At 43.8% G+C, this 27,315-nt stretch overlaps 1 long non-coding RNA gene across 1 annotated transcript; it reads left to right on the forward strand.

Annotated features, from left to right (window-relative positions):
* The first annotated feature begins 1,515 nt into the window (after positions 1 to 1,515).
* Positions 1,516 to 25,085, forward strand: LOC129619950 (uncharacterized). The gene is made up of 3 exons (XR_008698314.1): positions 1,516 to 1,655; positions 15,630 to 15,767; positions 24,619 to 25,085. It is a non-coding gene; the product is annotated as an uncharacterized LOC129619950 (long non-coding RNA).
* Positions 25,086 to 27,315: the final 2,230 nt, after the last annotated feature.

Consider the following 27,315-nt stretch of genomic DNA (forward strand, 5'->3'; position numbering starts at 1 on the left):
TAAGCAGGCTTTGGGAAGCCTACATCCCCATGCCCGGGCCCCCTGGGTCATCCCAGTGCACTAGGTTAGTCTCTACTGTCTCTGTGTGGAGTTGACCTCTGGGCCTCGGGAGTCTTTAAAAGCCAAGCCAACCCAACCACACTCTGGTTTAACACACACTCACAGGTTCTGCACTGCCAGCGCCGCACCAGGAGCCTGACAGAGTCTCCCCTCTTCAGACAAACACTGCCCCTGCTTGCACATCAGAACACCCTTGGTATTACGGCCAAGGGAAAGAGGGTTTATCCCTCTGTTTTAGTCAGCATAGGTTAATTTATGCTGCAGTAACAACTCCAATAGCTCAGTAACTGAAAAACAAGATGTATTTCTCACTCATGCTACCTGTTCATCACCAGTTGGCTGAGGTTCAATTCTCCATTCCTTTCCCTAGAATCCAGGCTAAAAGAGCAACCATCCTGTGTGTATGGTAGAGGGAGAGAGAACTTCGAAGACTCTCACAGTGGCATTTAAATACTTCAATCTGGGACGTCTCTGGAAGTCCAGTGGTTAAGAACTCCATGCTTCCAATGCAGGGGGTACAGGTTTGATCCCTGATCAGGGAACTAAAATCCCACATGCCTCATGGCCAAAAAACAAAAACATCAAACAGAAACATTATTACAATACATTCAATAAAGACTTTAAAAATGGTCTATTCCCCCAAAAACCTTTAAAAATAAATAATAAATAATTACTTCAGTCTGGAAGTCACAAACACATCAATCACTTCCACGCAGTCATTGACTGGAAGAGTCACTCAGACCCCCCCACCCCCACAGCCCCAAGGGGTCTGGTGATACAGTCCTGCCATAGATCAGGAAGGCAGAGAGCTGGAAAGAGTGACCCTAGTCTGGAACTGAGCCTTAGACATGTGACTCAATCAATCCTAAGCCCCTTCCCCTTGGCAAAGTGCTGAGGGCTGGATGCCTTCCACTGAGGAAGTGTGGGGAAGCCCAGCCTAGAAGGATGGAGGTGCTTTCTAGGAAAGCTTGATGCATGGGGGTCCCTGTCCACACTTTCATATCCAGTAAGTGGGGGACAGGGGTTGTCTCCACGCTCGACCTTCAGTAGTGGTCCAGAGAGCAGCACTGAAGTAAGCAAGTACAACAAAGGGGCTGGCTTGAAGATATGTTCTCTTTTAAAAAAAAAAATGATACGGGGACTTCCCTGGTGTTCCAGTAGTGAAAACTGTGCCCTTCCAATGTAGGGGGCATCAGTTCAATCCCTGGTGGGGGAACTGAGATCCCACATGCCTCACAGTGAGGAAAAAAGAAAAAATATTGATAACAGAGAAATAGAAATTAATATGGATGTTCCCACCTCCCTTGTTTCAGGAATCGAGCTACATTGTTCCTTACTAAACAGTCCATGTGTTAAAACTGAGATTTGCCTTACTTCCTGGGATGGGTTTAACTGGAGGTAGAAAGGAAAGGGAGGTGTTGGGGAGAGAAACACAATCAGGCCGAGTCAAGCTGAGGAGGAAGGAGGTGGCAGACAGGCAGCCCTGCGAGCAGCAGAGGGCAAGGGATGCGGAAAGAGACAACGTGCAGGGAGAAGGTCAGAGAGCAAGTGCTGTTACCATGTCCCTTCTCAAAGTCCTCCCAGCAACTGCAAAGGTGAGTTTGCCCTTTACTAATGGTTCCTCTTTCTTGGAAATGGCAACCCACTCCAGTATTCTTGCCTGGAGAATCCCAGGGCCAAAGGAGCCTGGCAGGGTACAATCCACGGGCTCACAAAGTTGGACGGGACTGAGCGTACACACACGCACACACACACACACACTCCTGCAAAACAAATCACACGGTATCACCATTTTTAATGGAAGCATTTAAATTATCTTCCCTTTAAGTCAAAATCAAGTCAGAAGTACAGTTATCACTGCTGTTGCTGAAGACATTGCTCGGTATCTTTAAAAATGCTTGAGGACCAGGAAAAGATAGAAATGCGGCTTGATTTAGATATAAAGAGATGTCAAAATGTCATTGGTTAAGATGATGCAGTCGTTACCGGAAAATTCTGTGAAATGCAACTGTGTCTCGCACAAGCTTCAGCCAAGGCCATTGGCTGCTTTGTTCCCTGGTTTCCTCCCACTTACATCTTAACATTTTCTGCCCAAAATGCAGGAAATCACTTCAGCTTACTGAATACTCCCCCCCACCCAAACCTGAGAGCTCACCCCCAGCATCTATCACCATGAACCTCACAGTTTATGGAAGTAGAATAGAGCCTGGAAAGAAAGGCCGCAGAGATGTTTTAGTGACCTCACGCATGCATGCACCTCTTCAAAAGTGGATCAGAGGGTCTGTGACTGAAGGACACATATAGCCCTGGGCTGAGCACCCCATGGGCCCTGGAAAAAGCCCCATACAGAAGAGCCACAGAAAACTTAGTTTCAGAAGAAGGGCAGCAGAGGAAGACGTTTGGACACCAGAGGTCCAGGGGGGAGCTGGCCACATGCACTGACTCCTCCTGCACCAGGGAGAGCTCAGGATGGCTGAGGAAAACTGAGAACCAGAGGTCTTAAAAATATCAGTTTAAGCCCCACCTAACGTTTGGCCCCATGGACAGAGGAGTCTGGCGGCTGTATAGTCCATGAGGTCGCAAAAGTGTTGGACACCACTTAGTGACAAACTTAGTGTCAACAACAAACTTTTGGTCTAGACCTCAGAAGAGCTGAACCAGGTGACTTCTGCCAGAGCTTTTGATTTGGGAGTTTTGCATGGTTTTTCTGTGCTTGTCTTATGAAAAGCTGGGTGGTTGCAGCTTGCTTGGGTTCTGGAACATTTTAGAACCTGCATAACCAATATGGGCCTTAGAAGGAAGTGGAGAAGGCAGAAATCTCAAAATAGAAAGAAAGAAAGGGGAAAAAAAGGAAGCAAGGAGGAAAAGAGGAGAAAAGACAAGAGAAAAGAAAGAAAAAAAGAAAGACCCCACTCCCTTCACTTCTCCTCTCTGCCCATACAAAAGCCAGTGATGCTCCACCACTGTTCCCACACAGCCAGGCTGCACTCTCACTAGCAAGGCCATATTTTTATTAAACGCTGTGCTCTGGGCCCACTGACAGCAATCAGAAATAATCAGGCTCCATCAAAACCCATGCTACCCTGGAGAATGGGTACGACTTCCGCTTGGGCCTCCCTAGTAATTTTCCCTCTCTGAGCAGGGGCAACATGGAGCGGCTGCTCAAACACCAAGAAAAGGTGCAGCAAAGAGGCTCAACTCTCCAAGAGAGAGGACAGCCCCAGGCTGGTTAGCCAGGAAGGGGACCGACAGCGCAGGGCAGCCCGCAGGGGCGAGGCCGCCACAGGCTGGCTGGGGAATGTCCCTGCCGGTGGGGTGAGAAAGCTTCCGTGGCCATGGAAATCTTGATAAGAGATGACTCGCCCCACAGCAGCATCCTGGAGGCGGCCTGTCCGCCCACACGCCCATGATGGGCAGGCGAGACATGGCTGTCATCGTCCAAGGCAGCAGGCACCAGGCATCCTTTATTACCAGGGGAGCAGGCTCAGATCACCCTTTCTATGCCAGCTCTTAATTTCTTTTGTGTGGTCACCTCCCCCACCTGCCTTTTCCATAACTCAGTTGAATGGATCTGAAAGATGTCCAGAACTGGGTTGTCACTGGCAAAAGGGATACAGAGATGAGTTTCATGTATGCATCCTTTGATTGACTGAATACATATTGGTTGCGTGCTTGCTGTATACCTGGTGCTGTGCTTGGTGATACAGAGATTCTCATATTTGTGTCCATTTGGACAGAACTTGCTAGCGTTTTCTACATTGAGGGGAGGTGGGAGCTGTGATATTTGAACATCACCGCAGGGCAAACTGGAGATAATGCCTGCCCAGAGGAGGCTGCCTGGCTCCTGGGTGTTGACAGGGTTGGGTGCCAGTTCACAACTTTCGCCTTGTTTCTATTAATGAGGTGTAGGTGGTACCTCTAATCTGGGTCTGGCAATCTCCTCAAATGCCCTTGAGGGAAATTTTCCCTACTGTGGACTTTTCTTTCTCTTTTTAGTTTTGAAGCCTTGTCATAAAGGAATTTAGGGGCTTCCCCAATGGCTCAGCAGTAAAGAATCTGCCTGCAATGCAGAAGACCTGGGTTTAATCCCTGGGTTAGAAAGATTCCCTGGAGAAAGAAATGGCAATCCACTCTGGTATATTTGCCCGGGAAATCCCATGGACAGAGGAGCCTAGCAGGTTACAGTCCATGCGGTCGCAAAGACTAGGACACAGCTGAGTGACTAAGTGCATATGTACCCCCTCCACCCACCCCCGCCCCACACACACACAGAAAGGAATTTGTACAGAGAAATGCTGGCCTTAGGGTTAACCACATCATGAAGGTAAATGATTTAGCCTAATTTTCTCTGCAGTTGGGAATCTTAAATTAAGTCCATAGGAATCCTTTAAACTCTTTAGACTCTCATAATCATTAATATGGGATTATTTAGAAAATGGACTGGTATGAATATTCCCATTCTCTTGGTCCTCTTGATCAGAAAAGCCTCCCTCTTCTCTGACCAGTGAGTCTAGGAAAGCAGAATGTCACAGAGCTGGTAGATCATATATTCCCACAGCTAGACAGTTTTCTAGAAGGTTTTCCCAGTTGGACTCCAGATATTCCTGAGATGTGCCTCAGGGGTTTCTGGGAGTGGGCACCTCTGACCCCTCCTGCTTCTCTCAACCAAAGAAAACCCATGGTAATGTCAGTTTTCCTTTCCTAGGAAATATCATTTGAAGAAATGTTCCCTGTATTAAGAGAAAGAAAGAGAGAGAGCGAAGGAAGGAAAGAAGGAAGGAGGTAAGAAAAAGGAAGGAAGAGAAAGAAAAAAGGGAGAGAGAGTCCAAACCACACATTCACCAGAAGAGGAGACGAAAGCCCAGTAAGTTCACAAGACTTACCAGGCTCACACAGCTTCACAAAGCTAGCACTGGAGTATAGCTGGACTTCCCACTGCACATCTAAGATACCGTCTCTGTTTAGCCAAAGACACCAAGGCCTTTGATTTCACTCCCCTATTTTAAGGGAGCATGTAATATACTGGTTTTTGTTTACCTTTTATTTAGCAATTTTCATATAAAATTCTATCAGACTTCTGCTGATTTGCTTCATTAGAGAGATTCTTGAGGAAGAAGGCCCAAGCTGAATATTTTTATGTGGCTAAAGACAATCTTTGTTATGTCAAAGCAAGGTGCTATGATGAACCCCGTCAGTCAGACTCCTGTTGTCTCCTTGGTGGCAGGACGAGGGGAGCAGGCAGCCTGGGAGGGTCAGCTGTAGCTTGTACTATTATAACCTGCACCTTCCTCCACAATATTTTAGAAGATAACCTTTGTGGGTGGGAGAGGACGCAGATGCTTGGGTTAAACCAACATTTATCATGACAATGTCTCATCAAAACAAATTATTTCCTTTTCACCATTACCTGACTAGTCAACTTTTCCATTATTGCCCAGCTTTATCTTTCTGTCAGCATAAAAAAATACCAGCATGAGGTACCATGTGCATGAATTCTACAAAAAGCATATCGTCTGGAGGTTTCACTCCTGCAAACAGGCCCTCATATTCTCCCATTTCCTCCTGCTCGGTGCTTACATTCTGGTGCTTGGCAACCCGATGCCTGCTGTGGTAACTTACACAGGGGGCAGGCGAGAGGTGATAGCCCAGGGGAATCCCCGGGAAAGGGCAGATCTGCCAAGGGCCGCTATCAGATAAGGTGGAGGTTGTGCAGTGACTCAGACACTCTGAAAATGCATTATTCATTTATAACCATACTTCCCTTTATCAGAAAGCATGCCCTTGAAATGCTGTGTCTAAACAAAGTTCTGCAAATCCAGTCCTGTGTTAAAGGCACTGGAAAAACTTGCTATTCACATAATTCTTATAAAGCAAACTTTATCCATCAAAGCTGGAGGAGGAAATGGCAACCCACTCCAGTATTCTTGCCTGGAGAATCCCAAGGACAGAGGAGCCTGGCGGGCTGCAGGCTACTGGGTCGCTAAGAATCAGACAACGAATGAGCGACTGAGCACGCACACACACATGTCTACCAAAGACATCATTTATTTGTTGATTTGTTTATTCATTCCACGAACATAGGTTTATTCAGGACTTGGATCATGGTACTGGGTCAGTCACTGATAATAAGGGAGTGAGGGAGATATGACTTTTCTGTGCTTATGAGCCTCAAATCATTACATGAGCACTACAAGAGAAATACTGCTGACTGATTTTTTGCAAAAATGCATCTTCAGAGATATCTGCTTATCAGCAGACTGTGACTAAATAAATCATATTCTTGGGGCACCTGCCCCTCCTCCCTGACCCACACAACTGCCATCCCCAGCAGTTTGTTCTTCCAAGGCAGCATTTCCAATCATTTTCCCCAACATGTTTTAGTTTTGTTTTGATCCAAACCTTTTCTTGCAGCCGATTTGAAGTCCAGTGTGATCCATGAGCTTAGATCACAAGCACAACGGGGAAAATGACTGAAGAGAGAGAGCAGCTTTGGAGATAAGAGAACCTCGTTTGTGAAGAAAAAGATCATTGGAGACATCTCATTAACACATAGGTCCCTGTTTGTTTATGGGCATGTACTAAGTGGGTGACAAGAGAGCAATTAGCAGAAGGTTGAAAGATCAAGTGCCGAGGTTGATCCGGCTGCTGCACTGCTGAATGGTTGATCTGTCAGCAGCAGAAACCATCATGAGGACCTGACATGATGTGGTCCCTGGAAGAAAAACACCAGCCACTTAGTGGAAAGTTGATTTCACCCCGGGGTGGGGTAGGGTAGTGCAGTAATTTGTCCCTGCTGAGATTGATACGGGTGTGTCTTCCTGCCCACAGCGCCTTGGCTTAGCCCCACCATCTGAGAGCTCCCAGAGGGTCTGATTCGCTGATCTGAGCTCGTACATCCCATTTCCTCTCACCTGGGGACCCACCTTACAGGCAGAGAGGTGCCAGGATGGCCTGCGACCTCAGGATCCAACACTGCGCAGTCAGGAGGCTGCCAGAATGGCCTCTACAGGGCCCAGATCAGGTGCCAGGTCTGGGATAAAGCCCTCATTCAAGCTGCACAATATACTCTGGATATTCTGAATATGGGACAAAAGTGGCCCCTCTTCTCAGGTGATCTAAGTCACTTATGTAAGTCACTTAAGTGATCTAAGTCATTTATGTAAGTGACCTATTAAGGGCTTTGTGCTTCTCATTCCTTAAATGTACAATAACCAGAGCAAGTCAGAGCCAGACAAAAACCTGGTAACCAGAGAGACTGAGATTTCTGGAAAGGTTGGGGAGGGGTCTCAACTAGATCAGCAAAACTGCCCTCTGAGAAAACGGGCATTAATCAGGCCTAGGGGTAGCATCAGGGACTTTGGTTGGTCCAACCAACCTTCCTGATGTTTGTTTGTTTGTTTAAAGGAATTGAGAGGAAAACCAGCTGAGTGTTAAGTCAGCCAGCATCTTAAAGAATTAGTGATGGGCCAGAGTGAATTTAATATAAAGTGTGAGTGGATTTGAGCCACGTGAGAGGAGGAGGGTGCCAAGGCCGTCGGTGCCTGACCGGTAGACACACCCAAAGCCTCTTACTGCAAGTGTCTGCTGCTGGAAGCTTTTTCTGGACTTTAGGGGTGCTCAACCTTGCACAGGGCAGCCCAGGGGTGCTGAGGAATTGATACACCTGGGAACAGGCTGCAATAAAGCACAGCAGGTGGTGTGACTGGGAAAGGGGCTTGGAGAACATAGAACAGAGAAACAGAGTGCTCAGGAGTGGCCTCTCTGAGACGCAAAGCATGAGAAGACAGAAGAGTACTCATAGGCACAGAAGCAGATAGAAAGTGCCTCCAAGGAAATGGTAGACGCACAGAGTGGACAGAAACAGGCAGGACTTATACCGTGGAGGATCTTATCATCCTTGTTTGGAAACCTCAGTTATTTCCTATGAGCAACAGAAATCCACTGCAAGGGTTTTTTTTTTTTCTTTTTCACAGAAGGTTACAAGATCCAACTTCTGTACCATTTTTCTAAAGTCTACATATATGCCTTAATATACGATTTGGTTTTCTCTTTCTGATTTACTCTACTCTGTATGACAAACTCTAAGTCCATCTGCATCTCTACAAAGGAGCCAATGTCATTCCTTTTTATGGCTGAGTAATATTTCACTGTATATATGTATCACATCTTCTTTATCCCTTCCTGTTGTTGACCATTACGGTACAGATGAAACTATTTGCAGGGCAGGAATAAAGACATAGATGTAGAGACTAGACATGTGGACACAGGGGAAAAGGGCAAGGGTAGGGCAAATTGGGAGAGTAGCATTGACATAGCCACACTCCAGTTCAATTCAGTTCAGTTCAGTCGCTCAGTCGTGTCTGACTCTTTGTGACCCCATGAATCGCAGCACGCCAGGCCTCCCTGTCCATCACCAAATCCCGGAGTTCACTCAAACTCACGCCCATGGAGCTGGTGATGTCATCCAGCCATCTCATCCTCTGTCACCCCCTTCTCCTCCTGCCCCCAATCCTTCCCAGCATCAGAGTCTTTTCTAATGAGTCAACTCTTCGCATGAGGTGGCCAAAGTACTGGAGTTTCAGCTTCAGCATCATTCCTTCCAAAGAACACCCAGGGCTGCTCTCCTCTAGAATGGACTGGTTGGATCTCCTTGCAGTCCAAGGGACTCTCAAGAGTCTTCTCCAACACCACAGTTCAAAAGCATCAATTCTTCGGCACTCAGCCTTCCTCACAGTCCAACTCTCGCATCCATACATGACCACTGGAAAAACCATAGCCTTGACTAGACAGACCTTTGTTGGCAAAGAAATGTCTCTGCTTTTCAATATGCTATCCAGTTTGGTCATAACTTTCCTTCCAAGGAGTAAGCGTCTTTTAATTTCATGGCTGCAGTCACGATCTGCAGTGATTTTGGGGCCCCAAAAAATAAAGTCTGACACTACCATGTGTAAAATAGCTAGCTAGTGGGGACCCGCCGTATAGCACAGGGAGCTCAGCTCAGAGGTGGCTGACCTAGAGGCGGGAGGGAGGCCCAGGAGGGTGGGGATATATGTATAGACATAGCTTATTCACTTCATTGTACAGCAGAAACTAACAGAACATTGTAAAGCAATTATACTCTAATAATAATCATAATAAATGATCTAACTCGGGAGATTACTCTGGCATGGTATGGAGAAAGTTTTTGTAGGAACAAGGCTGGAGACAGAAAGACCAGGATTGCATCTGGCATTTAGATATATGAGTCTGCTGTGCAGGGACATGGCATGACCAATGATACAGTCATGAAAGCACTCTGTCGAGGGGATGAGATGTTCCAAAGGGAATGTAAACAAAAAAAATGAGTGGACAGCCCAGACCTAAGTCCGACGGACACAAACATTGAAGGAAAAGTTAGAGGCAGAGAAGACCTCAGAGAAGACCAAGGAAGAATAGCCAGAAAGGTAGATGAAAAACCAGAGTAAGATGGCAGCTAGGAAACCCTAGGGAAGAGAATATTTGGTCAGTAGCATCAAGTACTATTAAGAGGATAAGCAAGATTAGTCTCATCCACTGCTTCTGACAAAATATTATAAAACACAGTCTTTTAGGAAAATAATTCTTGAGAATCATAACCTAACTCCAGGGGATTTATTCAGAAGAAATAATTCAAGCAGAGAGGAAAAAACCTACTTGAGTGACTATGATGATATTATTCATAATGGCAAAACAAATAGACAGTAAAAAAATCTTTAATGCCTCTGATAGAGAATTGACTCAGAAAAATTATGACCCATAAATTTATTGAAATATTTTGCAACCATTAAATATTATAATTGTGACTGCCATGAAGCAACATTAAAATGAATATAAAATAGCATCAAGTGAAAAAGCAAAATGCAAGATTCCATGTAAAAATGTAAATGTGTATACAGATAAAGATTGAAAGTTCACGGAAAATATAAATACTTCAGATGTTAGAGAAGTAGAGTTGTGAATTTAAAAAATTATTCCGAGTATTACTGTTACATACTATATAGACAATAAATTACAATCAGGAAGGGAAAAAAATACTATGGAGCAACTTTATAACAGGTAGGAAAACCTAACACAATGTCAAAAAAACTTGCTGTCTGTGTAAGGATGGGTGCACGCTAAGTTGCTTCAGTCATGTCCAATTCTTTGCAATCATATGGACTGTAGCCCACCGGGCTCTTCTGTCCATGGAATTCTCCAGCGAAGACTACTGGAGTGGGTTGCCATGCCCTCCTCCAGGGGATCTTCCCAATCCAGGGACTGAACCCGAGTCTCCTGTGGCAGATTCTTTACCACTGAGCCACTGGGGAAGCCCCGTGTAAGGATAAGAAAACAAACATAAATGTTGCCACCTATAACAAGGTTTTGTGGAAGTGTTTGTTGCTTTCTGGGCCAAAGAGGATCAGATAACTTAAAATATACCTGATGTTCATCTAAAGAGAATAAATGTCCAAATAGCCCAGAGTGTGAAAACTGTTTACTTTTGGAAGCTATGAAAATAAAAGGAAATGAAGTTAAATGCAGCCTGATATTCCCCATATTCATAATATTCACAATAGATTCTACATACTCTCCCACTTACAGGGAGGAGCAAGGGAATTCATATCATTTGAGGGCCAACATGGGCCAGGAATACTACTGGTCCCTTACACACAGTAGTGGGTACCCCGCTGAGGGAGCGTGAGGACCCATGCGTCTATGGGGCTCTCCATCTACAGATTCTGCTCCTTCTTTCTTTGCCCCTTGTCACTTCCTCAGTGGGGAATTCAGTGAATTTCAGTGACTATCTTGCACACCTGGACAAGGCTGCTGAACCTGGACAAAGCTGCTAAACCCAGTGGAGACATGGCTTTGTTTCCCTAACTTAGTAAATTTAAGTGTCATGGTTGTCTTGTCACCTCTTCCCTTTCCATCTCCTCCTTTCTCTTCTCTTAACTCTGCCTTCATAGTTTTGAAATTCATCCATGCGTGACCCTATGGCTGAATCTCTGTTGTGTAATGCTCCTTTATTCTAGTAGCTAATCTCTTCATCTCACCCATATGCAGCATTTGAGCTCCATGCCAACTACAACCTTGTGGAATGTCAGGGCACTCCCTTCTGGGTGACTTCTAAGGAGGATTTAATTTCATCCCTGATAATCACATCCTGGTTTTATTTACTTTTCTAATAACTCTATTAGAATGTTTGGAAGATGACGTGCTTTTAATTGTTTCCCTCACCCCCAATGATTGGGAGAGTTAGTTTCTCTAATGGGCTTTGTAACTCCCATCCTTTATTTTTTATTGCTAATGGACTCTCTAGTAATATAAAATGACTGATGAGTGCAGTCAGAGAAAAGCAGAAAAATCAATACCTGCCCAGACTCCGTATTAGTTAAAAGCAGGTGAGGAGCTGAGGCTGTCAGACAATAGAATTTGCTCTGGCTCTAAAGTATCTGAAAGAAGGAAAAATTAGCTTATATGGGCTGTAAAGCTCTCAACAAAGGAGACTTTTCTTTATAAACACAGGGTGTTGGAGCAGGAGAATCCCAGAATAGGTTGGGTGTTCTTTGGACAGCTGTGCGCACTCTCTCCAGTAGAGGGCAGTGGTACACGCACACACTGACCACCAAACTGGTGCTGCCTTTCCCGAGCGCCTCTCCTCCCCTTCCAGTAGACCGTGCTGCGGTGATTTGGACCAGATCCAAAGCACACCCTGGGGCAGACACAGTCATAGTTAGCAAAGCCTCAGAGACAGCAGGCTCGCATTTGGTAAACCAGGTTCTGTGCAGCAAACCTACTAAACTTTGTACACCCATCACCTCATTTAGTCGTCACGACAGCCCTATGATTCAGGTACTATTACCATCATCATCTCCACCAAGAGATGAGAAAAACTAGGTTGGTCAGCTTGCCCAAGGACCCCCAACCAGTGGTTAGAACTGATACTGGAGCTGGTTCTACTCTACAAGCGACCCTGTTATGAATGGCTGACCCTACAACCTGTTCCGTTCATGTGTACCATTTATCATCTTGCTCTAGGGACTTACTTGACAGCAGAACCATAGGTAACTCATCCTTTCATCCATTCACAGCTAGCGGAGGGTTTTGCACATCGTAGGTGGTCGATAAATAAGTCTGATTCATCATTCATGCTTTAGTGTATCTTTTGATGGTCCTGTGATGGGCTGGGTAGTTTCAACACGCTCTGCATTTTGTCTTCGTTCACATTCTAAGATAGGTGATGGCCATGACACAGATGAACCTGGTGAAGGCATAAAGTGAGAAGTGAGAAATAAACTTGAACTAATACCCAACTGGATGAGGAATTTAGATTATAAATATAAACCAAAGGCAAACGGCTAAGGTGATTCTCTATGCCTGTTTCTTTCACCTGCAGTTCAGTTCAGTTCAGTCACTCAGTCGTGTCCGACTCTTTGCCACCTCATGAACTGCAGCACGCCAGGCCTCCCTGTCCATCACCAACTCCCGGAGTTCACCCAAACTCACGTCCGTCAAGTCGGTGATGCCATCCAGCCGTCTCATCCTCCGTCGCCCCTTCTCCTCCCATTCCCTCTACTATTCCCAGGTTTCTAAAACCTTCCATTAAAGTCCAGATTAAAAAAGACTCTGGGTCACTGTTTCCATAATTTTCTGTCAGCTGCCACCCCCAGGACTAGCTGGCTTTGAGCTTCTGTCCCCAGCTTTCCCTTTCAAGATTTCAGCCAACTATGTCTCTCTTGGTATCTCTCAGAGTTTAGTACCATTCATCCCAGAACACTCACTCGCCCTCATCACAATTCCTATCAAAGGCAATGAGACTAAATCCATGCTTATCTATAATTTAAGTTATAGTTAAGACTATATAGATAAGCACATTTGAATGTGTCTACATATCACCATTTTATCACCTCTGTTACAGGTAGAACTTTTATACCAATTCACTAATACTGTGCTATTGTCTTTAAAAAAAAATACTAAATGGTTAACTAAGGTAATCGTGGATAGAATCAGGACATATTTTTGTACTTTAAAGAATTAAAGAACATTAGACTGTAATGATGTCTATAAATAGTAAAGAGCTCAACAGTAGAGAATTCAATGATTATTTCTCAAATTGGAGCTCACAGATGATTTCTCAGAGGTCCTAGGGCTCTCTAGGAGAAATTTTAATGTTGTGTTTTTATTATATTTCATGAAAAATTAATATAAGTGTATTTTGGTTATCATTCCCTTTGAGAAGCTGTACAGCATGGTGATTAAGAGCCTGATCTTGAAGTAAACTGCCTGTGTTTACATCCTGACTTTGCTGTTACTGGCTGAGTGACCCTGGAAATTCTCAGCTCCTCAGTTCACTTATTTGTACAGAAAGGGCTATTTCATAGGGTAGTAGTAAGGGTTACGTGGATTGAAACACAGAAAGCACTTGAAGCAGTGTCTGATACACAGTAAGGACTTTATAAATGTTAATCATTATTTTAATTATTACCAAAAATGCCATATGATTTCAAGGTTTGTGTTTGTGTATTTATAATCACATAGTAACCAATACTACTTGAACTTCAGCACTAAGTGAGGGGTGGAGAAAGAGCTTGGATACATAAACGATGTGTTCACACCAAGTGAAGTCCAAATGCTATCACAATATGCCATACGGTGATGGATTTTTAAGAGTTTGAATGGAGAAAAGGAGTGGGAGAATTGAGTCACTCTCAAAAGCTCGCAGTGGTAGAGAAACACTGAACTCAAAAAAGAAAGTGTATCATCACTGCTATATTTTAAATGGATAACCAACAAGGATATACAGTGTAGCACAGGGAACCCTGCTCAATGTCAGGTGTCTCAGGGGTGAAGAATCCACCTGCAAGGCAAGAGATGTGGGTTTGATCCCTGGGTCGGGAAGATCCCCTGGAAAAAGAAAGGGCAACCCACTCCAGTATTCTTGCCTGAGAAATCCCATGGACAGAGGAGCCTGGCAGGCTACAGTCCATGGGGTCACAAAAGAGTCAGACAAGACTTAGTGCCTAAACAACAACAAAATGTGGAAGCCTGGAGGGGCGTTTTGGAGGGGAGTTTAGGGGAGAATGGATCCATACATGGCTTCCCAGGTGGCTCAGGGGTAAAGAATCCACCTGCCAAGTAAGAGATGCTGCTTGGACCCTTCAGTCAGGAAGTTCCCCTGGAGGAGGAAATGGCAACCCATTCCACTGTTCTTGCCTGCAGAATCCTGTGGACAGAGGAGCCTGGCGGGCTGTAAATCCATAGGATCGCAAAGAGTCAGCCATGGCTGGGCAAGTGTAAACAAACGTGGATCATGCATATGTATGGCCAAGTCCCTTTGCTGTTCACCTGAAACTATCACAGCATTATTAATTGGCTATACTCCAATATAAAGTGAAAAATTTTTTTAAAGAATGTGTATCATAGTGGACAATACCATATTCCTGTGGCAAGAGGCATTTTAGTCTCAGTAAAATCTCATCTGTCAGTATTAATGTTGTGATTTTAAGTTTTCTTTACCTTTCCTTTTATTTTTACTTAATTTATGAATTTCTTTTTAGAATTGTACAAGCTCTTTCAGCAGGAGTCTGTGTCTCCTTTTTGTTTTACGTATTTAAGTATTTTACATATTCTAGATCAATACTGGGACTCCGGTGGATTTTTTTTCTTCAAAAAAAAATTGTCTTTGAAAGAATTTCCAAACTTCTCAAGCTTAAAAATGCTGTTCTTATTGCTACAGTCTTGCCCTTTGGTTTGGCAGGTGGACCAGCAGTGAACTAAGTTCATTTAGGTCCAAGTTTTGCTTGGACATGTGAAATTTGAGGCATATATATCCCCATAACACCCCCTTCTTGTTATTATTTACTTACTTAACTTCAAAGGCTCAACTTTCAATGTTTAAAAAAACATTTCCAGCACTTAGAATAGCTTGTCTTACATGCTATATATTTATTTGAATATGCAAACCTAAACAAAATAGCAAGAAGCCGCACTGTAGAGCATGGTCCTGAAGAAACAATCATCCGTGCGTCCAACAGTCTCTATATTTCCATGAGAAGAATTCAGCTGGGAAAGTCCCTGAAAACACGGGACCTCCAGCTCCAAGTGGTGTGAGAGTTTGGCCAGAGTTGGGCTGAGGTAACTAGTCCAAGGTCGTAGTCACTCTGATTCCTTCCTCATGCTTCCCAGTTTGGTTCCACTTGGAAGACTCCTGACAATTTAAAGGAATAGACTACCTCCTTTTTTTTTTTTTTTTTTTTCCTATTGTGCCCTGCTCAGTCCTCCCGCGGACTATACGTCCATGGGATTTTCCTAGCAAGAATACTGGAGTGGGTTGCCATTTCCTCCTCCAGGGAATCTTCCTGACCCAGGGATGGAGCCCACTTTTCCTGCATTGCAGGAGGATTCTTTACTGCTGAGCCACTGGGGAAGCCTTTCTCCTATACCTTCATGCTTTTACTAATGCTCCTACCATGCATACATACCAAGTGTTCCCAGGCCGCAGAGAAAGCATTGTATTTAGAGGCCATGAGGTTTTAATTAACTGGTCTAAATTGTTGAATTAATGTCGGCAGCCCTAGGGATCAAATCCCAGTTGAATAAGAGGAAAAGAAGCTAAGCACATCCACTGAGATGAATTCCTAGAAGTAATGTCTAATCAGTGGCTCTTCATCTACCCAAGAAGCAAAGGACTCTTGATGTCACCCTTAAAGGTAAGCGTTTTCATGATATCCTGAAGAAGGTAGATGTATGATCTGTCATTTTCAAGCTGAAGAATGCGAGGCAGGGGTAATATTCAAATTAGTTCACAACTGGGAGGGAAAGGAGGTCCAACAGCCAAGCCAGTTGCCCTGAAGGCCCAGCTGCACCAGGTGTGAGCTGCTGGGTGGCTCCATCCTGAGGTGGTCCCCGTGGTTCCAGAGGAGGGCGAGGGAGGGATACCCAAGGGGCTCAGACCACAGCGATTTACCAGCCAATGGAAAAAGTAAATGTTATTTAATAATAGCTTTGACTATAGCAATGTTCGCTGGCTAATTCTCAGCTTGAATTTACCATGCCTTAGGGCCCAAGCTGGGGGAACAAAGAGGATGCTCAGGTTAGGAGTTTAGAAATTTGCTTATTTTCCATAAAGGCATGAGGACAGGAGCGTTTTTCAACACCAAGCAGTTGTGACTAATGGATTAAAGGTGAAGAGGGTAACTTCAACATGGGGAGGGGGTAGGGTGTCAGAATTTACCTCATTGTGAGGGCAAGGTCTTGGATTTCTGCTGAAATGTCATCGCTCCCGGACAGATGGTAGGTTTTAAACCACGTTTGAGATGTACAGTTAGTCGTCAAGAGACAGTTTCCTCTTAGATGGGACTCAAATTCCAAAGCATCTGCTTGGTGGGTTCTTGTTTTTTGAATTTTTTTTTCTTTTAGTTGCGCTGAGATTTTGTTGCTGCAGGCAGGTTTTCTCTAGTTGCGGTGACTGGGGCCTCCTCTCTAGCTGCGGAGCGCGGACTTCCCATTGTGGTGACTTCTCTTGTTGTGGAGCGCTGGCTTCAGTAGCCGTGGCACACAGGTTCAGTAGGTGGGGTATGCAGGTTCAGTATTTGTGGGGCAAGGGCTTAGCTGCTCCAAGTCATGTGGAATCTTCCCAGTCCGGGGATCAAACTCGTACCCCCTGCATTGGCAGGCAGACTCTTATCCACTGTGCCACCAGGGAAGTCCTGGTGGATTTTTCTGAATGCATATTCTCTAGCTAACATCAAGCCAGTCACAGAAACCGATGCTCATTGATCAATGGAGGAGGCAAAGTATTTTTCTGGGATTGTTTTAAATTTGCTGCAGGCCTAGAGCATGCTGTTTTCTCAGCTCTTCTGCCAGTGCAGCCATTTTAGGCTAAAAGGGAGAAGTCGTCAGTATACTCTTGAAAGGGTGAAGCCAAGGTAAGCTTCTGTATGAAGGCAAAGCCTGTGCTTTTATGAATGGGAGGGTGGGTGTTCCAAAGATAATTACTTTTTGATCTGAGTGATTGAAGGAAATGACTTTTCTGAACCAACCTTGCACAGAATTCAGTCAGTCGGGGCACAATTTCTTTCACATGCCATGGTTCACCCGTCAATCCCACCCCCAGCTCCCCTGCTTCCCCCGTGGACCCTGCCTGGTGTTAAGGCAGCCCACGCCCGCATTCCAACCAACATGAGAGCGGCAAAGGACAGCAAATATGCTCTCACCGACCTGAAGCTGTCAACCAAAACCATGACCCCCAATCCCTTGTCGCCGACAGAGCGTTCGGTCCAGGCAAAGTTTTTATGCTTTTTTAAATGAAGTGCTTTGAGGCAGGTTATTTGAAGCAGTCATCCAAGCTTGTCATTTAATGGAAACTGTGTGCAGGAAATTGCCGAGATGGAGATCTTTGAGTCAAGCAGTTCCCTAACTGGGGGGAGACAAGTGAAGCCAATTCTCATCTTCGTTTCTGAGTTCTAGTGGGGAGGGTTGTTAAGAACACTGCCCCCCCACCCCCTCCCAGGGGATGGGAGGATGGCAACACTGGCTTTAGTATGGAAAGTCTGTCTCTCACACACACACACATCCCCCTCCACACAACACACACACATCCACACACCCGCCCCCACACACCCCAAACTGCACTTTGTCAGAGCTACACATGACTGCCTCCCTCTACTCCCACTCCCTGGGAAAGAAGGAGGAAAGAACAGCTCAAAAGCCATCTCTACTCCTTCTTTTTCCCTTTCCGTGCCCATACATTTGTTCTAAGTGATAGGATGATCTTGGAGACTGGGATTGACTATACACACTATTGATACTATGTATAAAATAGATCACTAATGAGACTCTACTGTATAGCCCAGGGAACTCTACTCAATGCTCTGTGGTAACCCAAATGGGAAGGAAATCCAAAAAAAACAGAGGGAATATATGTATAAGCATAGCTGATTCACTTTGCTGTACAGCAGGAATTAACACAACATTGTCAAGCAAATACACTCTAATAAAAACTAAAAAAAAAAAGGAAAAAGGCAGTGCCTAAACCCAGGTCTAAGAATACGTTGGACAGATCATTCTGGTGGCTGTAGTTGTCAACATTTATGGTCCCAGAAACAGGTTTAACTGTCTTCTGAAAATTAGGTAGTCTTGCGTTGAAAAACAGGAGGAAATGACGGCTATCTCATGCTCTGATCTGGCATGGAAACATCCTGCGCATGCTAATTAGCAGGTCCTCACACCCGATTTGTGAAGGTGAGTGAGGGGCCCACTCAGTGGACCCAGGAGGTGGCAACGAAAAGCTGGCACTTCGCAGCTGCCACCCCGCCTTCCATGGCAGCCAAGGTGCCCAGTTGCAGGGCTTCCCCTGAGCACTGAGTCCCAGCAGAGGAATTGTGTGTTCTGACATTCTTTGCTAATGATCCTAGACGCCATGCCATTTGAAAGCCCTCTGATGGCAGTTTTCCTCTGATGGCAGTTTTGAAAGGAGAGAAAGGGGAATGGATGTTAAGCGAATGCCTCTTCTATACCAGGCAGTGGCTTATTTAATTTTCCCCAGAGCTACTATATTATTTTCCAGATGAGGAAACCGAGGCTCACAGAGAGATAAAATGGATTAGGAAAAAGGGATTTAGTTATGGAGGAAAAACAGAAACCTTCCCACCCCTGCCACCAAAACACAAAATCAAAACCAAAAACCAACTCTGAGGTCCAGGCAACTTACATAACCCACCAAAAGTACTGTTTTCCTATCAGCACCAACCAAATCTAGGATCCAAATCTCCCAGGATCTCCACCCTGTCCTGTATCCAGTAGCGTCTAATCCTAAAGGGACTGGTGACTGTCATGGTCCACGTGGTGTGGCCGTTACCAGTCCTGCTCCATCCTTACACCTCTCCAGATGATTTCTGTCCCATTTCCTTACTTCATCACAGGATTCCTCACCTCATGAAATCCAATCCCCAGCTGATGACTTGCCTGGCAGACAACTTTTAAGTACTCTCCACTGTAGTCTGTAAAACCCGGACAGTAACTCTAATCCTCACACCTAGAGATTTTGCACACTAACTTGTTAATGGTTTGGCAAATATTAACCCCACCGTAAAGGCACAGATAAAACTCAGTCTTCCCTCACAGTTCTTTTTTTTTCTTTTTTTTAACTCAAGCACAAATCTTCCTGCCTACTAGAAAGCTGATATTTTCTTTTTGATAACTATAAAAATTAGCAACTTGGATGCACTGGAGAAAAAAACTAAACTGCATATGTTCTTGCTTCTCTTTTTATCTAAGCGAACAGTGCAATGTTCCCGGGACACAGACGCCTGCTCTGTGTAAGGGATTGTCATATTGAGCTTGGCATTCCTCATCGATCACACTGCCCTCTATGTATTTACAGGGCTTTGAATAATCAAATCTGGGGGGTGTATACCTTGTTGTCCAAGTTCATTTCACAGCACATTGGTTAAGATAGATTTTTAATATGTCATCCAGGTCAATGTCAGTGAGCAACTCAGAAGGCCTAATGAAGGTGTTTCAGGAGATGAAAGACTAGCAAAGTGGTCCGTGTTTCCCGGAGGCTCTCTCCCTGAGCAATTCCACCCCAGCCTTATAAACACACACTTTTCCATGCAAGTCTCCCTTGAGTCCAGGCTGTCAATCATTCCCAGGCCAGCAGCGGTTTTATAAAGTACACAAAGGGTAATTACAGAAAGACCTCCACTAATTTTCACATGTAATCGTACCCTGGGACTTGAACCCAGGCTCCCTCCCACTTGATGGGTTTCCTACATAACTTCAATCTGGCAAACACAATAGAATGTAACTGCTTGGAGGGAGAGAAGGAAGCAGGGGGTGGAGGTGGAAGTTCAGACTAGCACAGCCCTAATCTTGAAGATTATTATAAATCCTTGAACACTGTGGAAACAATTAGATCTCTTGATTGGCCTTAACATTCCAAATCCCATTAATTAGCCTGGTGGGCACCTCATACTGTTAAGCAATGTGGTATAATGCGCCCACACCAATATCTGGCTAGAGGAGACCAGACAGATTTTAATTTTAGCACTAAGAAATTATACCTATTTCAGGCCTTGTGACAACCTCTGTGTAGAAATGTGGCTTTTTGTCACTAATATTTTATTTTTAAAAATTACTTTTGCTTTAGATATCCCATGAATACAAATTTTAAACTGTGCTCAGTTTCAAAAGTTGTTTTCTTCCTCAAAATTTGGAAGAAGATATTTTGAAATGACAAATTTCATTCAAAATAGACTTTTTTTTCTATCACTGTCATTTACAAGTTGCAAATTCTAATACTTCTAAGATGCAAATATTCACACAGCATGAAGTACCATGCTATCTGCCATGATCACACTAAAGCAAATGGAACATATGGTCCCTGGTGCTTTTTAAGTCTCTTGAAATACAAAAGCAAATAAACAAATAAGCACATATATCCATCATAGAACCCATAAAACTAAAAAGATATATGTCAAGTTCATTATTAATTCTCACCTGTGTCTCGAGAAAGATAGATGAGACAGATGAGATAAGCATACAGAGGAGAGAAAGGGATCAGGAGGCAGAGAAGGCAAAAAGAAAGAAAGAAGCACAGAATCAACCACTGGCATACCAGGGCAGGACTGAGGCAGAGGGACGGCAACTTTTTCCATTACACCCCAGGCTGGCAGAGGCAGCAACAGGTTTGGCAAGACGGGACCAAAGATGGCTGCTTATGTCACAGTAATCCACCCTTAGATAATGCTGCGTGCCAGGCACCTTAACTGTATCACCACCTAAATCTTTCCAACAACATATGAAATTTAAACCCATTTTCAGATGAGTTTAAATACAAGGAGTCTATGTAACTTGCCCAAGGTTGGCTTCCTAGGTGGCGCTGGTAGTAAAGAACCCGCCTGCCAATGCAGAAGACGTAAGAGACGCATGTGCAATTCCTAGGTAGGGAAGATCCCCTGGAGGAGGACATGGCAACCCATTTCAGTATTCCTGCCTGAAGAATCCCCTGGATGGAGGAGCCTGGAAGGCTACAGTCCACAGAGTTGCAAAGCCCTGGACATGGTTGGAGCCACTGAGCACACACACACACATGCACCCAGAAAATGGCTGAGTCAAGATTAGAACCCAGAAGAACTTCCCTGGTGGTACAGTGTATAAGAATCCGCTTGCCAGTGCAGGGGACACAGGTTCAGTCCCTGGTCTGGGAAGTTTCCACATGCAGCGGAGCGACTAAGCCCATGGGCCACAACTACTGAGTCCGTGCTCTAGAGCCCACCAGCCGCAACTACGGAAGCCCCCATGCCTAAAGCCTATGCTCCACAACAAGAGAAGCCACGCAATGAGTTTCACTCACAGCAACTAGAGAGAGCCCACTCGTAGCAATGAAGACCCAGCGCAACCTAAAATAAATCAATAATTTTTAAAAAATTAGAATCCAGAAGACAGGCTCCAGGAATCCCTGCACTTAGCACCCTCTGAGCTCCATTGCAAACACGCTAGAAATTACCCTACCAGGTGAATTACTCCATCAGGCCAGTCATCTGTTCTGCCTTTATTCTAAAGACATTGCCTAAACATACACTCAGCTTTTGGGTCAGCCCTGTCTGTGTGATACAGTCCTCTAACTCTGAAATTAGTTTATTGAAATTGGAGTTTTTAGAACTACTGATAATCAGAGCCATGCATGGCAAATAGAATGAGCTCTGGAAAATAAATTTTTAGATGAACAACAGTGGATGATGGTGAACAATGTAATTAGTTTCCTCGAGTGGCCTAGGAACTTTGATAGAACCAAAACAGGGGGTCTGTGTGTGTTACAGGTAATTGTATGTTATTAAAACTCACATGCAGGAGTCATTTGGATCTTTCTGAGAAGATTGCTTGTTGTGATCACTTTCTAGTCGACTCCAGACTCTACCACTTCTCATGATGTCTGAGGAGTGTTTCCACTTAAGTATAATATTGATTTTTAGTATGGTCTTTTGTAACTTTAGCATTCCCACAAAGGCATCTAGAGCACTCCTGTCTTTCCTGAGAAACAAACAAACAAAAAAAAATAGATATAACAACCTTTGTTGTTTAGTCGCTAAGTCATGTTTGACTCTTTTGTGACCCCATGGACTGTAGCCTGCCAGGCTCCTCCATCCATGGGATTTCCCAGGCAAGAAAACTGGAGTGGGTTGCCATTTCCTCCTCTAGGGGATCTTCCCTACCCAGTGATTGAACTGGCTCCTCCTGCATTAGCAGATGGGTTCTTTACTACTGAACCACCAGGAAAGCAATAATGACCTTGGGAGGCCTGATATAAGAACCCGGTTCTTTTAAAGTCTGATATCTAAGGAGAGGCATACTAGAAAGATGTAAAATGATTTCAGTGCCCAGACTTCACAGGCTGTAGTGCTCTGGGACTTCCCCAAATCTAGGAGGTCAATATTTCTGGCTCTAGGACTTGAATTTATTAGTTTGTGCAGAATTAAATAGGAGGAGGGGAGCTGACTCCCACTAAATCTACACATTAGAAACTGATGTATAAACCAGACAACGTTTATTTATTTGCCATTAAGGAAGTGTCCTTCCCATAATTATACACCCTATTGTGACCAAACACAGCATATTTCTCCAATGTGTTAAAATTGATTTCTTTCTGGATGTCAAGAAGGCTCTTGATCATTTGTCACCATTCCATTGCTTCAGATTGTGGTCATTACAATAGATTAGACTATTAATACTACATTAGGTTATTTGTTTCAGCCATTTATTTTCTTCTATGCTTGGTCATCTTAAATGGACTAGTTATTTCCCAGACCATCTACAATTCACCTCTTGATATGGGTAACCACACAGAATTTCTCAGTTAGTGATCTACGTTTCTAACTTGGTATGTTAGAACCCACCTTTATAGTTTCTAAGTTTAAATTAAATAAAAACAAAAATTTAACTCTTTCCTTCTCACTGAAGGCAGTTACAGTAACAGCTGACTTTGTTGAGTTCCTACTATTACACAGACTTTGCTATAAGCATTTTGAAGGTATTAACTTATTTAACCCTCACAACTACCTAGAATTTAGCTTCCATGATTTTCCACATCTCGTAGAAGAGGAAACCGATCTGATAAATAACTTTCTCAGGGTCAAAGGGTTAATAAGTGGCAGAGCTAAGACATAAACACAGTTTGATGCCCACACTCTTAACCGCAACACTAAATTACCCTCTTAGCCTCTCTGCTACTTGGGTGTTATGACTATTACAAATGAAAACAAAAAAAAAAAAAAAAGGAAGCAGCTGTTTTTCTCACTTGCTCTGACTCTAGCTAACTGTTCTTGACTTTTTTGCATTTTATCCATGCGGAACAAAGCTATATTTGTATTAACTCCAGATAAGTAAGTACCTGTTTTTAGCAGGGTCAAACATTTGAGAAGGTTTAGCAGAAGCTGGTAAAATATTTAAATTCAGTGATGGAATGGAAAGATTGCTTCCTGTGTTATCAAAACCTAAGGATATCCATCAATCCCTCCATTCTTCACTTTCATTATAGATACTGAACCCCCTTCTCCAAGCTTCTGGGGCTTCCAGCTAGGGAAAGTTATACCTGAGTGTGAGAACAGGGAGCATGATGTTTACAAGCAGAACAGCCAGCCAAAGGAGAACAAAACATAACGGAAATGTTGGGTAGCTGCAATTATTGTTAACTTTTTAAATTAATTTATTTAATTGGAGGATAATTACTTTACAATATTGTGATGGTTTTTGCCATGCATCAACATGAGTCGGCCACAGGTACACATGTGTCCCCACCATCCTGAACCCCCCTCCCATTACCCTCCCCATCCTATCCCTCTGATTGTCCCAGAGCACCAGCTTTGGGTGCTCTGCTTCATGCATCAAATTTGCACTGGCCATCTATTTTACATATGGTAGCGTACATGTTTCAGTGCTATTCTCTCTGACTGAGAAATCTTAGGCAGCTCATTTAATTATTCTGCCTCCGTTTTTCTCCCTTTGAAATGGCATTAGCGGTACTTGCTTCTGCCCATTTCATTAACACTAAAGAGAAAATGCTTAGAAAAGGACTTTGCCCTCTTCAGAATGTCCAAATGGAATCCAAATTTGTTGTGTATTTTCCTGCTGTTGAATACCTGCATGAGACTATTTTTAAGCTATTTTCTTTTTTAGCCTTCTTAGAGCAGCAGGTAGATTTAGACAGTTTGACCTTGGCACAGCCTTTAAAAAAATGATTCAACACAACAAATGGCCTGAGTTGGTGATGGCTAAGGTGTGGGGAAAGGACTCGGAGTGAAGTCAGGATGCTTGGGTTTGAGTCCTGAGTTCAGACCCTGCCATCTGAGTTGGGTGAAATGGAGGCAGTCTGGCATCCTCATGGGGACTCAGTTTCTTCATCTGTAAAATGGGGGCTCTGTTTCAGAACTGTGATGAAGACACAGGGGAATGAATATGAAGGAGTGTCACGACTGCACAAATCTAACTCCCAGTTTACTTCTTGACTTAGCATTGGACGAGACCTCACGCATCGCCTGGTCCCATCCTTCTATTTTACAGGTCAGAAAACTAAGGCTCAAGGAGGTCAGATGACTTCTCCAGGGCCTTGCCTGCTGACTGCTGATTCCTGTTCTCCCTCCCTCTCCACTTTCCCTGGTTTGTGAGTGGCTTCTTAAAACAGAGAGGGCAGGACACCTCTGTGGACAAGCAACCCCTGAAAAGACAGAGGACACCGTCCCAGGATACTAGCCGGCTTGCACCTCAAGTACATTCTCTGTGCAAAAGAGAAAAGTCTACACTTAGACATCAGCCAGAGCTTGGAAGAAACAGATTCAGCCATTAAAGTAATCCTCACACACCTCAGTGAGTAAATACAGTCATCCATATAGGAACCAGGTAGGAGTAAAACAACAGGTGCTTTGAGAGAATTACAACATGTATTTGTACCAGGGCCATATAAAAACCTTTTCCAAGCCAACAGGAAGGGCATTTATTATTTTCACTTAACATTTATTCAATAAAGAGTGTTGCAGAACAGGCTCTCATAATCTGAGCCCCCTTTGACTGTGTGTATAGCTTTTCAGATACCTGAAATTTTCTTCCTCTTACTTACAAAGATGCTCATTGAACTGCAAGAGGTGAGTAAACACCTGGAGAGATCTCAGAGGAAACCTGCTGAATGGTTCAAGGCTCTCCCTAATAGAAAGGATCAGATAGACACCTGACCTTCAGTGTATCCCAAAATATTCCAGCAGAAGGAATTAAGTCTTTAAATGTAGGCAGAAAGATGCAGAAAAGGTCAGGGTTGAAAGAAACACTATGATGGGGTCTAGATGCCCTGGGATCCTGTTAAAATGTAGATTCCGGATCAATCAGTCTGCAGGTGGATTCTGAAGTTCTGCTTTTCTGACAGGCTCCCAGGTGATGTTGACATCTGTTTGGGACATTTTCAGTAGCAACTCCATTCTCTATGCACCCATCCTTAGCTATTATTAGATAAAGCAAATAAAGTCTTGCAAAGGCTTTTGGGGGCTTGCATGAAGTAAAAATACAAGTTGATCAAGATATTGCTTAAAAATGGTACAAATGAACCTATTTATGAAACACAAATAGAGTCACAGGTGTAGAAAACAAACTCATGGTTACCAAGGGGGAAAGTGGAGGGGGGAATAAATTGGGAGATTGCGTTTGACATATACACACTACTATATATAAAATAGATAACTAATAAGAACCTACGGTACAGTACAGGGAACCCTACTGAACATTCTGTAATGACCTATTTGGGAAAAGAATCTAAAAAAGAGTAGATATATGTGTATGTATAACTGATTCACTTTGCTATAAACAGAAACTAACACACTGTAAATCAACTATAGCCCAATAAAAATTAATTTTAAAAAACTGTCTCTAGGTAGAGGCAAAACAAGGGCTATCTCTATCAGCAAAAAGAGATATCTGAAAATCCTAACTAATATTAGGGAATTTGCAATGTAATATATCATTTTCTCCAAAGGGATCTACCTTTGAATCAGGGCTGGAGGGAAAGGAAACTGCTGAGCACAGTTCCTCTAATAGTGCCGTGTCAGGCCTGAGGGGCAGTTGGTGAGAGATGTATGTGGGGGGATATGTCTTTTCTAGCATCCCCCAGCCACTTTCAAATACTCTGACTTCAAATATATGTCTTTTGACTCCTGTACCTGAAATAGCCAAAAATAAATATTCATGTGTTATGTTATAGGCATTTCAGTCAATTCCCAAGTGTACAATTTTAACTTAAAAGACTACAATCACCATAGCTTAAGTAACTGCATTTCCCACATTATTTAGCACCAATGTGTGTGCTAAGTCACTCCAGGCTCCTCTGTCCATGAGATTCTCCAGGCAAGAATACTGGAGTGGGTTGCCATGCCCTCCTCCAGGGGATCTTCCTGACTTAGGGACAGAACCCGGGTCTCTGACCTCTCCTGCATTGGCAGGCCAGTTCTTTACCACTAGAGCCACCTGGAAAGCCCATTTAGCACCATGCCTTGCTCAAAGTAAAGCTCTAACGAATATATTTTGACTGAAAGAAAGGGTGAGTAGAAATTTATTCATAGCCCTGGGAGGCATGGTGATTGGAAAAACTACTAGTTTTTCATTGGTCCTCATAGGCAAAATTACAAATGTAAACTTAATAATTCAATTAGTTTGCTCTGAAAGGATCAACTGATCTCTTATAATTAGCTTCAGCCTTGAATTTTACCCAGTAGGTCCTGGATTCAGCCTCTGTTCTACACGGAGAATTTCTTAGGGCTTCCCAGGTGGCACAGTGGTAAAGAAGCCACCTGCAGTGCATGAGATGCAGGCTCAGTCCTCGAGTAAGGGAGATGCCCTGGAGCAGCAAATGGAAACGCCCTCCAGGATCCTTGTCTGCAAAATTCCGTGGACAGAAGAGCCTGGCAGACTATAGTCCATGGCATGACAAAGAGTCAGATATGACTGAACATGCACACACACACACACACACACACACACACACACACACAGGGGCTCATATGGCAAAAGTATGTCACAAAGACCATAAAAATTTCAATACTCTTAAAAAGGTCCAATGTAGACAGCAGATCAATAAATGAAATGATGTCCTGATCCTTGAAGAACTCTACAATCACTGAATAAATGACATGAAGTTATTTTCATTATGAACAAATTTATTTCAATTTTCATTTTTTCAGCAAATATTGGTTAATATACTGAATTCAAAACACCACCTTT

The sequence above is a fragment of the Bubalus kerabau genome, chromosome 9 (genome assembly GCF_029407905.1).
Source record: "Bubalus kerabau isolate K-KA32 ecotype Philippines breed swamp buffalo chromosome 9, PCC_UOA_SB_1v2, whole genome shotgun sequence".
Classification (NCBI taxonomy): domain Eukaryota; kingdom Metazoa; phylum Chordata; class Mammalia; order Artiodactyla; family Bovidae; genus Bubalus; species Bubalus kerabau.